Source organism: Petaurus breviceps, unplaced genomic scaffold, assembly GCF_028583685.1.
Source record: "Petaurus breviceps papuanus isolate PSGF00001 unplaced genomic scaffold, PetGlider_PUasm1.0 126, whole genome shotgun sequence".
In the NCBI taxonomy this organism is placed as follows: domain Eukaryota; kingdom Metazoa; phylum Chordata; class Mammalia; order Diprotodontia; family Petauridae; genus Petaurus; species Petaurus breviceps.
In genome coordinates this window covers 7,361,897-7,378,892 of record NW_027185655.1, presented here as the reverse complement: position 1 = coordinate 7,378,892, position 16,996 = coordinate 7,361,897, and positions in this window count along the sequence as shown.

Below are 16,996 nucleotides of genomic sequence, written 5' to 3'. Positions count from 1 at the left end.
CCCAAGGTCACATGGCTAGTTTTTTTGTGTGTTAAGTGTTTGAGCCTGGATTTGAACTCAGGTCCTCCTGACTCCAGGGCCAGTGCTCTATTCACTGCGTCACTTAGCCACCCCATGAAATGTTTATCAATAAATACTTTCCATTCACTCCCAATAACATTAATATCAATAACAGTCCTACCCCATTAAAACAACACATTAAAATATACACATAAGTCTATATATTTACATATGTGTTTACATATACATTATATATACTTGTGTGGGATATATATATACATATACACACATATATACATGCTACATGTTTGTATATATATACATGTGGAGAGAGGAGGAAAGTAAGAGAAGAGTGAAGAAAGGAGATAATGAGAAAGGAGGAGAAAGAGAAGGAAAGAGAGAGTGAGAGAAGATGTTTACCTCCTTACTACTAACCTCCCTCTTAACTTATCTCTTCCCTATCATTGGTTTCCCAGTTGAGTTTGATGTATTTTCACACCAAAATGTGTGTGTGTGTGTGTGTGTGTGTGTGTGTGTTCACCACATCCATCACTTCTTTTTTCCATTTCAGATAAGGGGTTCATCTGATGTCCTCTGGTTCCACCACTTCCTCTGATAGACTTACTTTTCTAGTCACTAGGCCAATTATGAGAATGAGTGAGTGAGTTCTACCACCTTCTTCCTCCTTTCTACAGCAATGTACACTTTTTATACTTCCTTCTTTTTTAAAAAAAATATTCATTTACTTTTAGTTTACAACATTCAGTTCCACAATCCCCTGAGTTCCAAGTTTTCTCTCCCTCCCCCCTCTGCCATGGCAGCATGCAAAGGTTCCACAAACACCTTCACATGAAACATTAGTCAACTTGTAAAGAAGAATCATAACCAATAGAGTGAAGGAGAAAGAAGGAAGCAAACAAAACTAAACACACAAGAGAGAGAGCGAGTAATTTTCTTCAATCTGCATTCAGGTTCCATAAATTTTTCTCTGGATGTGGATAAACTTTTCCATCATGAGTCTTTTGGAGTTGTCTTCTAACCTTTCATTGCTGGGAGGAACCCAGTCCATCAAGGTTAGTCATCATAGAAACAATGTGTCTATTACTGTGTACAGATTTCTCCTGGTTCCACTCTCCTCACTCAGCATCAGTTTATATAAGTCTCTCCAGGTTATTGTGAAGTCTGTATGCTCCTCATTTCTTATAGCACAATAGTATTTCATTACATTCATATACAACAATTTGTTTAGCCATTCCCCAACTGATGGGTATCTCCTTGGTTTCCAAATCTTTGCCACCACCAAAAGAACTACTATAAATATTTTTGTACATACAGATCCTTTCACACTTGTATGATCTCTTTGGGATACAGCACTAGACCTTCCTTCTTTTTTTCAACTAAAATGCTTAGAACAGAACCAGCCCATTCCCAGGTGCACATTTTTCTTATTTAACTCCCCCATAACACTCTGAAGAGAGTATTAAGGTCCTAGAGCGACAATTGCTTCTTTTCTCCCCATTAGGATGTTAGCACTACATCATCATAAAGCCCTTTCCATTACTCAAATAAATTTACCTTTCTAGGTAAATTTCTAGGTAAATTCTAGTCTAGAGACTCTTGTATTTGATTTAAAAGTTCTGACTCAGTTCTGATATCTTCATCAGAAATGCTTGAAAGTATTTACCTGGAGAAGCTTATATGAACTAATGCTGAGTGAGAAGAGCAGAACCAGGAGAAATCTGTACACAATTATAGACACAATGTATGTGTGATGACCAGCTTTGATAGACTGGGCTCCTCTCAGCAATGCAGGGATATAAGACAACTCCAAAAGACTCATGATGGAGAGAGATGTCTACATTCAGAGAAAGAACTAGAAAAAACAGAGTTTGAATGCAGATTGAAGCAAACTACCTGCTCTCTTTCTTTTTCTTGTTTGGTTTTGTTTCCTCTTTCCCACTGTTCATTTCATCTGTTACAAGCCTTCTTTATAACCTGACTAATGTCTAATGTGAAAGTATCTGCAGATCCGTCATGGAGGTAGGGGTTGGGGAGGAGGGAGGAGAGAGAAGGGGAGAAAATTTGAAACTCAAGGGATTGTAGAACTGAATCTTGTAAACTAAAAATAAACAAATTAATAAAGACAAAAAGAAAAAAGAAAAAAAGAAATGCTTGAAAGGCATGTCTTCCATTAAATGTGCATTTCCCCACCTCCTTTTCAGGTTATATTCCACTTTGCAGGGTAAGTCGTTCTTTATTGTAAGCCTAGATCTTTTGCCTTTTGGAATACTGTAATCTCATTTTTTTCTCATTTTCCTCCTTCATTGGGCCTTATGTGATTCTGACTGTGACTTGGGGATATAGTTCCAAGTTGTTTTCCAGAATAACTGGACCAGCTCACAACTACCAGCAGTCCAGCCCTGTCCCTGGTTTCCCTCCAGTTCCCTCCAACTGTGCTTATTTTCATTTTTTGTCAATCTTGCTAATTTAATAGTATAATGTACAACCACAGAGTTGTTTCTTCATGGACACTTCTCTAATCGTCAGCCAGTGAAAACTGGTAAGACCCAGGCCCTGGTGACAGTAATGTCCCTCTCCACATTTAGACTTAAGCTTCCTGGGTCTTTGCTTCTCATTTCTCTCCCCACTCTGGTCCACCATCCACACCCCTGCAAGAATATAGAGCTGACCATGTAACTCTCCTACTCAGTGAATTCTAGTGGCTGCCGTTGTCTCTAGGATAAAATGTAAATTCCTCCAGGTAGGTTTAAGCCTTTTTAAACCTTGCCTGAGAAGGAAATGGCAAACCTCTCCAGTATCTTTGCCAAGATGAGTCAGGGATGACTGAACAATACAAACAACAAACTATCTTTACAACCTTTTCCTGCCCTCTGCAATTCAGATTAACCTCTGTGCTGGCTATGGCATCTCCCACTTTTGTGCCTGGCCATCTCCCATGCCTAGAATTCACTCCCAGTCACGCTTTCACTTTAAATGCAGCTCAGGCATCACATTCTATATAAAGCCTTTCCTGATACTTCCAGATGGAGAAGATACAGTGGGTTAGACCTATAGACCTGAGTCAGGAAGACCTGAATTCAGATTCACCTCAGACATTTCCTAGCTGTGTGACCCTGGGCAAATCACTTAACCTCAGGCTCCCTCAGTTTCCTTAGTTGTAAAATGGTGATAATAATAGCACATACATTGCAAGCTTGTTGTAAAGATTTAATGGTATAATATTTGTAAAGTGTTCAGCACAGTTCCTGGAACATAGTAGATCCTATAAAAATGCTTATTCCCTTCCCTTCTCTAATTGCTAGTGCCCTCCCTCTCCAAATACCTTATTTAACTACTTTGCATATACATATATATTTATATTTACATGTTATAAACTTTATATTTACACTATATAATTTTTTTGCTTTTTTTTTTGGAGGGGGAAGGCAGGGTCATTGGGGTTAAGTGACTTGCCTAAGGTCACACGACTAGTTTTGTGTTGTGTCTGAGGCCAGATTTAAACTCAGGTCCTCCTGACTCCAGTGCTCTATTCACTGTGCCACCTAGCTGCCCCTACACTATATACTTTTTAATGTTCTTGTTTTATTCCTCCAGTAGAAGGTAAGCTATTTCTGAGTAGGGATTATTTCATTCTTTGGCTCCCTAGTGCCCAGGACAGTGCCAAGCACATAACAGCCATTATTAAATATTTTTTGCTCCATCGCCTAACTGATCTTTATCAGCCATGGCATAAGCCAGCTATCATATTTCGCCCGTATAATATCACTATAATATTTTATTGTTGTTCAGTTGTTTCAATTTTTGGTTCAACTCTTCACTTTGCCATTGGATGTTTTCTTGGCAAAGATACTGGAGAGGTTTGCCATTTCCTTCTCCAGCTCATTTTACAGATAAGGAAATTGAGGCAAACAGGATTATGTGACTTGGCCCAGGATCACACAGCTAGTAAGTGTCTGAGGCCAGATTTGAATTCTGGAAGATGAGTCTTCCTGACTTCAGGCCCAACACTATTCATTGCACCACCTCACTGCCTCCATCGTAATATATCCACCCCAAGAATTACAATTCATTGTGCATGGTTAATAAAATACTAGAATATTGGCAGGCTAGCAAGAGGAGCCCAATATTCTCACCAGAAAGCTAAACATCTAAGTAGAAATCATGTAAAAAACCACATTGTCATAGTTCCAGCAAGATTCTTTTAGAGAGAACCACACTTCCCATCTCCCAGTGTCACAAATTCAGGGTCATCCTAGACTCTCTACTCACCCTCATCCCCATCCAATCACTTGTCAAGTCTTGTTGATTCTTCCTATCTCTCCAGTCTGTCCCCTTCTTCCCACTTACCTGGCCTTTGTCACCTCTCACATGGACAACTTCAATACCTTTCTAACTGGTTTCTATGTCTCAGTCTCTCTTCTCCATCTCATATTCTACACAATTGCCAAACTTTAGGATGGATGACTTCAGAAAGCTGGAACACAGAAAAGCTAAATGGAGAGAACCAATTTTAAGCTGATGAAACTGGAAGTCACTTGTAACTATTGTTAACAATCCAACTAGACCGAGCAAATTAGAATGGAGATGTTCTAAATGCGGTAAATCTCCCTAGATCTAGCTGAGGTGATACCTTCACTAGGTACATTGAAGTCACCTTAGAAGGGAAGGGAGCCTGGAGTTTGGGGATGAAAGTTCTGTTGATAGTGGCCAGGAGAGATGATTTCCAGAGGAAGTCCCTTGGGGAGGGTCATGGGCAATAGCAGGTTATGATTCCCAAGAGAAACGACTGTCAGAAACCTCTTTGGCAGCCCAGTGTTTCCACAACGGCATTGTCTACTCACACCAGGAGGGTCTGTCGACCACTTCCTTCTCACTTCCTGTTTGATGGCAGGCAGTTACCAGCTGCTGTCTGCTCTGACATAGCTTAAAGGCTCTGTACTGGCTGTTACACTGGGAGGAAACCCAGAAACTCCTTGGGGATGGGGCAGTGTTAGAACAGAATTTTTTTTTTTTTTGCTGTTCAGTTGTTCTTCAGTCATGTCTGACTCTTTGTGACCCCATTGGGGACTTTGTTGGCAAAGATACTGAAGTGGCTTGCCATTTTCCTCTCCAGCTCCTTTTATAGAGAAGGAAAGTGAAGCAAACAGGGTTAAGTGCCTTGCCCAGGGTCTCACAGCTATTAAATGTCTGAGGTCAAATTTGAACTCTGAATGATGAGTTTTCCTGACCCCAGATCTTGCCTCAGGAAAATTTAGTTGAAGAGGAAGTTGACTCCTGGTATAGACATCTTAGCATTGTCCATACTACTACCAGTCCCAGGTGGAGGGCCATTGCCAGTCATCCTGACCGTCTTGCCATTGGACTCTGATGACTCTGGAGGAGAGAGTGAGGCTGATGATGTTTCACAGCTCTGCCTCACTGGAATCCAGTTCACTTGCAAGTCAAGACATCATTCTCCTGATGTCATTGATCCTCTTTAAGAATGAAGGATGAACAACAACAACTCTATGTGTTCCCCATGGAAGGTGTGGCGTACGATGTGATTACAGAGCTGGTTTCCACGGTCCCGCCAAGACAGGATATATTCCAAGTTTCGGTGTATCTGGATCTTCCCATAAACCCCACCAATACCTGACTAGAGGTGGGAGGGAAGCAGAAGGAGGGCAAGCACTTTACTGAGTGCTAGAGATACAAATAAAAGAACAGTCCTGGCCCTCAAGGAGATTACCATCTGATGAAGGAAGATAATTCACAAAAGAAAGTCAAGGAGGGGGTGGGGAAGGTCCAGGGGATGATGGAGAAGGCAAAGAATCTGAAATGAGTGGAGTCAGGAGATGCCCAAGTCTCTGTCACTGGAGGGGCCCTTTCTAGAGCTTAAACCTCCCCTCTTCCCCAACATTTTCATTTGATCTCATCACTTTACACCACGTGACAGTTAATCCTGAGGCTTGAAATTCGATTTGGATTTTTTGGCTAGAAGAGTGTGCTCATGACCAGACAGAGCCATGTGGTGCATTCCTCAGAATTTGTGAGTCCTGTTTTATCTGGGGAACACAAAGTGCTTTTGTAAGACGGGTGAGTGTGTTCGTGTCCATAGGAGGCAGAGAACAGTGAGTGGTGGGAATTACTTAGTGTTGGCATGTCCAAGTTCATGTTAAGCAACTGTTTTCCGATTTTCAAAGTAAATGTCTCCAGGAGACAATCTTCATCCAACACTATTCCCTTCTGTGGTGGCTTTAATTAATTAATTAAATTATGTCTTTGATCTCCAGTTAGGTGAATGAAGAAGGAATGAAAGCATTTATTAAGCATTCAGTATGTGCCAAACTCTATGCTATAGTGCTGGGGATTTGAATGCTAAAAATAAATATAGACCCTGACCTCTAGACATTCATATTCTAATGGGGGAGAGAGCACTTGTAGGGAAATGGTGGCCAGGGAATGATATTTTGGCCTGGAAAATTCTAGAGATGGTTAGTGGAGCCATAGGGGAGTAGAATGACACACTCTGTCCCATAGCAATGGTAGTATTGACTTGATTGTGTTTTCAGAACAGGATGATGGATGTCAGGATGGGACAAGGGCACCCATGTAGCAGCAAGGTGTCTGGAGAGAATATGAGTGGCTTGAGACACTCACCAGCCAGTGCAGGGTGGGAGTTCCCGACCTACCAGGGTTAAGCCCTCCAGGTTATGGTCCCTATTCCAAGTGACAGTATGGCTGGTGAGGAGCTGGTCTAGAGGATGGGTCACTGGAGGCACTCAGAATCAGGATAGCAGGGCTCTAATTCGACAGATCTGGAGCTGAAAGGGTTAAGTCCTCTAGGGAAGATGTGTCAGCTGCCCAGCCCACCCCTGCATTCCAGCCTGCAACAGTCTGGGCTGCTGGGATTAAAATGTAATTGGGAATATTGAACAAAATAAATGAATAAGAGGATATAGATAATGTTAATATATGCTTTTCTAAATTGATATGCTGCCTGTAGGAATCCTTACTTGTGGCTTACTCACTCCTTTCTATTTAGGTTTGAAAACCTCAAGCAGGAGGAAGACCCCCATGACTTCCTCTGTGTGCTCGGTGTTTAGTACTCCTAAATAACATCATTAACATCAATAACATCCAATAACACATTGGATGGCAGAATTAGACTCCAAAAAGTTCTCAATGGCTTAGAACATCTGACTGAATAGGAAAGAAATGTGTTAGATATAAATGTAAAGACAAACTTTAGCTCTAAAGATCAATGACAAAAATGGAGAATGGGATGGTGATTCAGCAGTCTGAAAAGGATCTGTTGTTGCTTTGTTTTGATTTTAGCAGAAGGTCAATGTGATGGGCCGCTAGGTTATACAGTGAATAGAGTGCCTGGCCTGGACTCAAGAAGACTCATCTTCCTGAGTTCAAATCTGGCCTCAGATACTTGCTAGCTGTGTGACCCTGGGAAAGTCACTTCACCCTGTTTGCCTCAGTTTCTTCATCTGTCAAATAAGCAGAAGAAGGAAATGACAATCCACGCAAGTCACTTTGCCAAAAAAATTCCAAATGGGGTCATGAAGAGTCTGGCATGATTGAAACACAGCCAGAGTCAGTGTATGTCAACAGTGTTATATGATGGCCAAAAAAGATAGCACACTCTTAAACTGTATTAAGGGAAGCACCACGTTCAAGAGGTGGGAGGTGATGGTCCCATTGTTCTCTGCCCAGATCTCAAGTATAGTGTCCAGTTCTGGGAGCCATGTTTTAGATGGGAGGTGGGTTGCTGAGCAGGGGAGTATCTAGAGGAGAGGGGTCAAGATGGCAGCATGGAGGATGGGTCAGAGGAATTGGAGGTGGGCAGGTGGGGAGGGGTGAAAGGCTGACCACAGAACAGCCTTGCCTCCTTTGACCCAAAGGGCAGAGCCAGGAGTAATGGTTGGACATTGAAAAGAATCAAATTAGAGTCCTGAAGAAACCTGTCCTAATGAGTAGGGCTATCCTAAAGTGAAGTGGGCTGTCTCTGGACTGGTGGGTTCCCCCTCCCAGGGAATCTTCAATCAAAGGCTGGAGGATCATTTGTTAGGTATGTTCTATTGGGGATTCCTTTCCTGTCCAAATTGAATGTAGATGGTCACTGAGGTTCATTTCAACTCCATGGCTGAGGGATTTTCTATAAGAACTATCAGGTTAAGCCCTTAACAATGGCATCAAAAGAAACCAGAACCTTGAGATTGGGGATGCTTAACCTGAGGCCCACAGAATCTCAAGGATCTGTTGCTAGCTTTCAGGGGGGCTAAAATTTGGATGGGAAAATAAAAAAATTATACCTTTATTTCAATATAATTTATTTCCTTTGTACTTAAAAACATGATTTTGGGAACAGGTCCATAGGCTTTATCAGGCTTCTAAAGGTGTCTACAAGATACAAAAAAATTAAGAGCAAAGTGTTGTCTGGGGACCCCTTGGGGTCAAAATTATCTTAATAGGTAACATTTATATATTTTCTTTTAACTGTATTTTGAGCTCAAGGAGCTCACAATTTATCGGGGGGGGGGGGAGACAACATACAAAAGGAAACTGGAAAGGGGAGAGTGTATCTGCCCTGTGCCCCTCCCAGGATAAAAGATCTGGTAAGAACTTTCCTAAATCCACCCTCCACTCTTTCTAATCCCCAAGGAGCAGAGGAGATGGGATTTCAGAATTGATTTGATTTTCCTGGAAGATGATTTTCTGGAATCACCTCAGTCCAAAGAAGAGCCATATGGGAAGGGGAGGTAAGTCAGTGGGAGTGGGTGGGATTTGAGATAATTGCTCTTCCTGGAATATTCTGCAGCTATCAGTAGCATCAGAAGGGCCCAGGTAAATTCTCAGCCCTCTGGCTGGTTCTCTTCTCACTCCCCAGTCCTCCAAGGAAACCTGAAAATGCTATTATGTATCACTACCTCAAGAGCTGTCACCAATTCCCCTTACAAGCACATTGTTTACAAAACTTGAAGATGAAAAAGTTTATTTTCTTGTCAAAGAGAGTAAACAAAATCCCCTATCAGAGCCTGTGGGAAACTTCAACAACCATACACCAATAAGCAAAAGGCACCCAGCAACCTTTAAAGTTTCCATCTTTTTATAGTCAATCTTGAATTGAGCCTCCAGTAGGGTTTACCTCTCGTTCTATATGTGGCCAGCTCCTCCTGCAGCTCTTTGCAGTGATATTGATCTTGATTTAAAAAAAAATCATTTCTCTTCTTCAGTGTTAGCTTCTGGTAGATCATATCAACTGCCTTTAGTTTGCAATTTATTCTCTGTGCCCCATTGACTTACCTGTAGTTCTTGACTTTCCAGCAGGTGGCATCACTAGCTCTTTTTATTAAGAGGAAACCCTCCTTAAGAGTCCAGGTTCCTTCAGGAGGAAGTGGCTTTGAGTTTTCCTGTCATGGTGGGATGACTTGGACCATATCCAAAAATGGTTGAGTTCATCACCATCCAGGACAGTGAATTAGAGCTCGCACAAACTAAAATTTTATGCAGTTAGCTTCCTGTGGTGCCTGGTTTTCTCTCCTACTCTGAAGGAGTGGTAAATCTCATTTTCCTTTTAAATTAAATGAAATTTCCTTTCTCATATCCACGAGAAGCCAAACTGAAATAGGGCAGACTTTGATCATTTTAAAAGTAATTTTCAGAGTAAAAAAGAGAATTTGAAAAAAGTTTTCTCTGATTATGGCTTGTTTTCATCCTTTATAAATTTCTCTGTGTAGGGACACCTTGGATGATACTGTCTGGGATAGGGACTAACTTCCCAGCATCTTCATTTACTTCCCAAGACTTGTCTTAGGGAAAGTAAAAATTTAAGGGCTGAGTGTGTGAACCTCGTGCCTCAGTGCGATGGCTTCCTGGTTCTCTAGACAATTCCTTGACTGAGATGAAGGACTTAAGGCTTCTAATTGTGACAAAATAAGTAGAATCTAATGTCTAATGTGAAAGTATTTGCAGATGCTATACTTGATTGTATGCTGGGGTGAGGGGGGGGCGGATAAAAAGTACCAGACAGCAGCCTTGGGCAGAATTGAGTCAGTAGCCTTGGGAAGAAGTTGGGTTCCCAGTTCCCAGAGAACTCCTAGATAATACTAAAAATGAAATAATGTAGAATAAAAGGATCTGTCAACAGCAGGTGGATTTGACCAATCAGGAAGCAGACAGCAGCCTTGGGTCACTCAGACCAATATAAGGACACATCTAGGTTGGACTGAAGGGGGTTCAGTATTCTGGGGTTGTTACTGCACTTGTGTAGTGAACCACATGTATTACGTATGTTATCTAACAAAATTAGAGCCTCATCAGTAATAATTAGGGTAACGAATGGAGAAGGCTTTTTGCCAATTGGTTGGCATTAATAAGAAGATTGTGAGCTTGCCTTACCAACCAATGATAAGGTGGGACAGTGGAGAAGGTGTGGAATTCCTATGTTAGGGCTTTATAATCTTGCTTTTGCCTTCCGTAGTGCTCCCCTCCCTTCTGACTTTTTTTGTTGGATTTGGGGACACCCTTTCTTGAGAAAGATGGCAAATAGTTTTTGCTTCTACCTTGAGAAGTCTCTGAGTTATCTTGGGTGAGTGATCTTCTGACCCATACAATCCAAAGATTAGAAGGATCAATTTCTATTTCATTCTCTTACATATAAAGGAATAAAATCGCATGTTGTCCCATACCTTCATCCCTCTTAAAATTCCTCCTCTTATTTCAGTCTCATTTGAAATGCGTCCTATCCCAGTGATTTCGAGTGCTGATTTCCACCCTCCATACTCTTGTACTAAACACAGGCCATGAAGAAAGCTCTGGTTCGGATCTACAGGGTTTTATACTTGCTCGTTATTGTTATTAGTCGTTTTTCAGCCTTTGTGGCTCCATGTGGGGTTTTCTTGGCAGATAATGGAGGGGTTTGCCACTTCCTTCTCCAGATCATTTTACAGATGAGGAATCTGAGGCAAGCAGGGTTCAATGACATGCCCAGGGTCATGCATCTGGTAAGGATCCTGACTCAAATTCAAGTCTTTCTGACTCAACTCCTTGAGAGGTATTATTCTCTGATTTGTTTTGGTTTTGCCTTCCTTTGTACCTCCAGTGCTTAGCACAGCACCTGACATCATCAAAGCTCGTTGACTGATGCCTGACTTTAAGGCCAGCACTTTACCTACTGTGCTGTGTCTCTCTTGTTTGCAGCTTTTCGAGAACCTGGGTAGATATTGTCCATATTTCATAGATGAGCATCCCGAGGACTCAAAGGATTTAGATAACACACCCCAAAACCACACAACCACAAAATGAAGCAGAGACTTGATTCCACATCTTCCCACTCCTGGTTCTATATCTTTTCAAACACATCATTGGAGCAATTTTTGGCCACTGCCCTTGAGTGGCCATTGAGGTTCAAAGACCTGTAGGACAAGGTTCATACTTGGTGTCTCACACAAAGAATCACAGAATTTCATAAATGAAACAGGCCTTTGTTATCCAATCCTCACCCAAAATGTGACCTATCCAGTAAATGGCTGCAATCATCCTTAGGCATCTCATTCTACTTTGGGACAACTTTCTTTGGATACTTTTCTTGACATCAAGCCCCAATTTCCCTCTTTGCAAGCTCAACCCTAGGGGACCAAACAGAAAAAGACTAGCCCCTCTAGAAGAGAACACAACAGTCCTTTGCATCCTCAAAGACAACGCTACTGTCCTCTTGCAATGTTAGTGGGATATGGAGATCTTCCCTGTCCATTAATAGGCCTTTGTGACCACATAGGTTCAATTACAGTTGTCTTACCGCTTTGAGCTCCAGACCAGCCCTGATACATTCTGAGTGCATAGAGCCCATTGAGGGAGGAGCTTGCCTGAAGGGAAGCTTGCTTAGGTGAGGCTTGCTTGCCGGAGGGCTTTCATATCTGTTGGCACTTAGTCAATTAAGCACTGAGCCTTCTGGCTCTGAGCCTACTAGTTGAAAACTATTCATACTGGGAGGTTGGTATTTTACTTTGGGGGTTTGCTTAAGAGAAGGACCTTTTGATTCCCTGGAAGACACTCAGTATCCACTTGTTAAGAGCCCCTGGACTATTCAGGTTTGTGCTCTCCCAGTCTGATAGTGTATGTAGGTGGTTGTATTACTTTGTTCAGACAGTAAGAGCCCTGTCTGTTGAATCTCTGCTAATTTCTTGGCTTGTATTTTCTATTTATCTGTAATTAAAGTAAAATTGTTGATCCCTTTAATAATTGTCTTTCCTTTAGCAAAGCAGATCAAAGAATCTGTGCTAGCCAGCCATTCTGGGTGTGCTAGGGTGCTTGCTGTTACACCTCTCTGAATGTTCTCTTTTCCACATATTATCTTTACATTAAATTTCATCAACGTTCATTCCTTCCACTGATTCCTTAAGGCTTTCCAATAACATAGTTGCCCTCCTCTAGGCTGTATATCCATCCTTCTTGTCACAAAGACAACTCTGGAGCAGAGAACTGAAGACAATACTCCAGATGAGGTCTGATCCACGATCACCTCTCTGTTCCTTATTGGAAGGTGTGTCCCTCTGGTTGCACTCCAAGATTTTTTTTGGTTGCTATATCCCGATGCTTCCTCATAGTAGACTTGTGGTTCACTAAAGTCCCCAGATCATTTTTCTTTTTTGTGCTTGTTGATGCCGCCTCGATTCTGTGCTTGTAGAGTTTTTGAGTTGTTGTGTTGGTGCCTATTTTGCAGATGAGGAAACTGAGGCAAACAGGCTTAAATGACTTCCCCAGGGTCACACAGCTAGTAAGTGTCTGAGGCCATATTTGAACTCGGGAATATAAGTCTTCCTGATTCCAAGCCCAGTGCCTTATCCACTGCAGCGCCACCTAGCTGCCCTTATTTCTCCTGAATTTCACCTCATTCTATATAGCACAGTACTCCATTCCTTCAAGGTCTTTTCCAATTTCCATTCTCATCCACGGTATTAAGCTAGCTTTCCTAGCTTTGGGATTTATGATCTGCTCTCCCTTTCCTCCAATAAACAATCTTTGTCCTTTGCTAAGTCTCTACACAGAACAACAGATAACGACCTGATGTTTACATAACTTGGTTGTCCCCAAAGGCTTCATGTTTCTAATTCTGAATTATCACTCACTCAACCAACAGAGAGGGAAGAGGAAGGGAGCCAACATTTACATTAAGTGCTGCTATATGCTGGGTACTGTGTTAAACCTTTTATAAATATCATCTCATTTGATCCTTACAGCAATGCTGGGAAGTAGGTACTATTACTATCTTCATTTTATTTTAAAAAATGAGGAGACTGAGGCAGACATAGAATAAGTGATTTGTTCAGGGTCACACAGTGTCTGAGGATGGATTTGAACTCAGGTCTTCCTGATTCCCTAAGGGCAGCTAGGTGACTCAGTAGATAGATCTGGCATCAGGAAGACTCATCCTGCTGAGTTCAAATATGGCCTCAGACATTTACTAGCTGTGTGACCCTGAGCAAGTCACTTGACTCTATTTGCCTCAATTTCCCATCTGTCAAATGAGCTGGAGAAGAAAATGACTAACTACTCTAGTAACTGCCAAGAAAACCTCAGATGGGGTCAGGAAGAGTGGGACACAACTGAAAATGACTGAACAACAATTTCTTGACTTCAGGGATCTCTCCACAGCCCCATCTAACTGCCTCAGGGTGGCCAAGAAATCTGAAGTCAATTGTATTTTGATTGAAATTGATCCCCCCTTCACAGCCAATTAACTTATTTTCAGGTGGATCAGTTCTATTATACTTTCCTAGGGATAGTTTCTTTGTGGATGTTCTCCTTTTTAAAATATTATTTTATTTTTTTTCCCCAATTATATGTCAAGACAATTTTTAAAATTCATTTTAACAAGATTTTGAGTTCCAAATTTTTCTCCCTCCTCTCTTCTCTTCCTAGAATGGTAGGCAATTTGATATAGGTTATATATGTGCAATATGTAAAACATTTCTATATTAGTCACAGCAGTAAAGGAAGAAACAGATCAAAAGGGGGAAGAAACCATGAAAAAATAGAGTGAAAAAAGTCTGCTTCAATCTGCATTTAGAGTCCATCCATTCTTTACCTGGATGTGGAGAGCATTTTCCATCATGAGTCCTTTGTACTTGTTTTGGATCACTGTGTTGCTGAGAAGAGCTGAGTTGTTCATAGTTAATCATCACACAATGTTGCTGATAAAATGTTTTCCTGGTTCTGCTCATTTCACTTTGCATGAGTTCATACAAGTCTTTCCAGGTTTTTCTGAAATCTGCCTGCTTGTCAATTCTTTTTGTTTGTTTGTTTTTTGGAAGGGGAAAGCTGGGCAATTGGGGTTAAGGGACTTGCCCAAGGTCACATGGCTAGTGTTAAGTGTCTGAAGCTGGATTTGAACTCAGGTCCTCCTGAATCCAGGGCTGGTGATCTATTCACTGTGCCATCTAGCTACCCTGTGCTCATCATTTCTTATTGCACTTCTTATTCTATTATATTTCTTATTCCATTCCATTCCATTGCATTTCTTATTCCATTACATTCATATACCATAACTTGTTCAGCCATTCCTCAGTTGATGGGTATCACCTCAAATGTCTACTATTTTGTCACCACAAAAAGGCCTGCTACAAATATTTTTGCACACATAGGCCTTTTCCCTGTTTTTATGATCTCTTTGGGATACAGACCTAGTAGTGGTATTGCTGGATCAAAGGTTATGCACAGTTTGATTGCCCTTTGGGCATAGTTCCAAATTTCTTTCCAGAATGGTTGTATCATTTCACAACTCCACTAATAATGCACCACTGTTCCAATTTTCCCACATTCTCATCAACATTTAACGTTTCCCTTTTTTTTCCATATTACCCAATCTAATGGATGCCAGGTGGTACCTTTGAGTTGTTTGAATTTGCGTTTTCTAATGAAAAGTGGTTTAGAGCACTTCTTCATATGACTATCGATAGCTTTGATTTCTTCCTCTGAAAACTGCCTGTTCATATCCTTTGACCATTTATCAATTGGAAAATGGCTTATATGATTATAAATTTGACTCAGTTCTCTATGTATTTGAGAAATGAGGCCTTTATCAGAGACAGTTGCTGTAAAGATTGTTTCCAGCTTTCTGTTTTCCTTCTAATCTTGGTTGCATTGTCTTTGTGCAAAAGCTTTTTAGTTTAATCAAAATTATCTACCTTACATTTTGCAATGCTCTTCATATCTTATTTGATCATGAATATTTCCCTTCTCCATAGACCTGACATACAGACTATTCCTTGCTCTTCTAATTTGCTTATAGTATTAGCCTTTATGTCTAAATCATATACCCATTTTGACCTTATCTTGGTATACAGTGTGAGATGTTGGTTTATGCCTAGTTTATGTGCTATTGTTTTCCTGTTTTCCCAGCAGTTTTTGTAAAATAGTGAGTTCTTATCCTAAAGGCTGGTGTCTTTGGGTTTATAAAATGCTAGGTCACTATGGTCATTTGCTACTGTGTCTTGTGTACCTAATCTATTCCACTGATCCAGCACTCTATTTCTTAGCCAGAACCAGATAGTTTTGATGGTTATGGCGTTATAATATAGTTTGAGATCTAGTATTGCTAGACTACCTTCCTTTGCATTTTTTTTGTCATTAATTCCCTTGATATTCTTGACCTTTTGTTCTTCTAGATGAATTTTGCTGTTATTTTTTCTAGCTCTATCAAATAATCTTTTGGTAGTTTGATTGGTATGGCACTGAATAAATAAATTCATTTAGGCAGAATTGTCATTTTTATTATATTGATATTATACAGTGATATATATTGATATATATCATATTAGCTTAGTCTACTGATGAGAAATTAATATTTTTCTAGTTGTTTAGATCTGACTTTATTTGTATGAAAAGTGTGTTGTAATTGTGTTCATGCAGATCTTGGCTTTGTCTTGGTAGGTAGACTCCAAGTACTTCATATTGTTTACAATTATTATAAATGAAATTTCTTTTTCTATCTCTTGGGGCTGGGCTTTGTTGGTCATATGGCTAGTTGTTTCTCTTAGTTCTTGAAGAGGATCAAAATGACATCACTATGCTAGGGTCAGGCCACATGCTTGGGGCACAAATAATAGTCCATGTTAATATTTGGGGTGGATTCTCCAAATGTTCACATTGATATGGGTGACATCTTTTGATTTGTGCGTAAATTGGATTTAAGTGAGGCAGAGTTGCATGAAGTCACTGGCCTCACTCCTCCAGAGTCATCACAGTCCAGTGGCAGGACAGAGTTAAGGTGACTGGTGATGACTGGAGATACAGTGGATGACCTTGGTGTCTTCATCTTCGATGTCTAACCAAGTTCTAAGGCTGAGTGCTCCAGCAGCAAAGATACTGGAGTGGTTTCACCATTTCCTTACCCAGCTCATTTTATAGATAGGGAACCAAGACAAACTGAGTTAAGTATCCTGTCCAGGGTCACAGCTAGTAAGTGTTTGAGACTGGATTTGAACTTAGGTCCTCCTTATTCTAGGGTCAACATTCTATTCACCTGGCTGCCAGATTCTCTCTCTCTGTATGTCTCTTTCCCCCTCCCCTTTTTTAAGGGGAAGAGGGAGCTTAAAAAATTAGGGGAATGAGGAAAGGTGTTATGTAGGAACTGCTGAGCAGTTAATTAAGTTAATTAATTCTTTAGGGGCCCTCCTCTATTCCAATCACTATTAATCAGTTTCATATTTTACATAAATCATATACAGATAGATAGTGGGTCTCAAACTTAATGTAGGTATCTCCGTCCTATTTTACTCAAATTTCATGTCCCGACCCAGCATGGTTGGGATGCCTTGATGCTTTGGAAAGTCCCCCAATTTATTTTTATGCCTCCAGACCATTGTATCTTATGACCTCTTAGTCAGTGGAGATGCTCCATGCTTCATCCGATCTGTGATACCCCCCCACTGATATGTCATTTTTGACCCTCAAAAGCAAGGTCTATCAATCAATGAGATTCTGC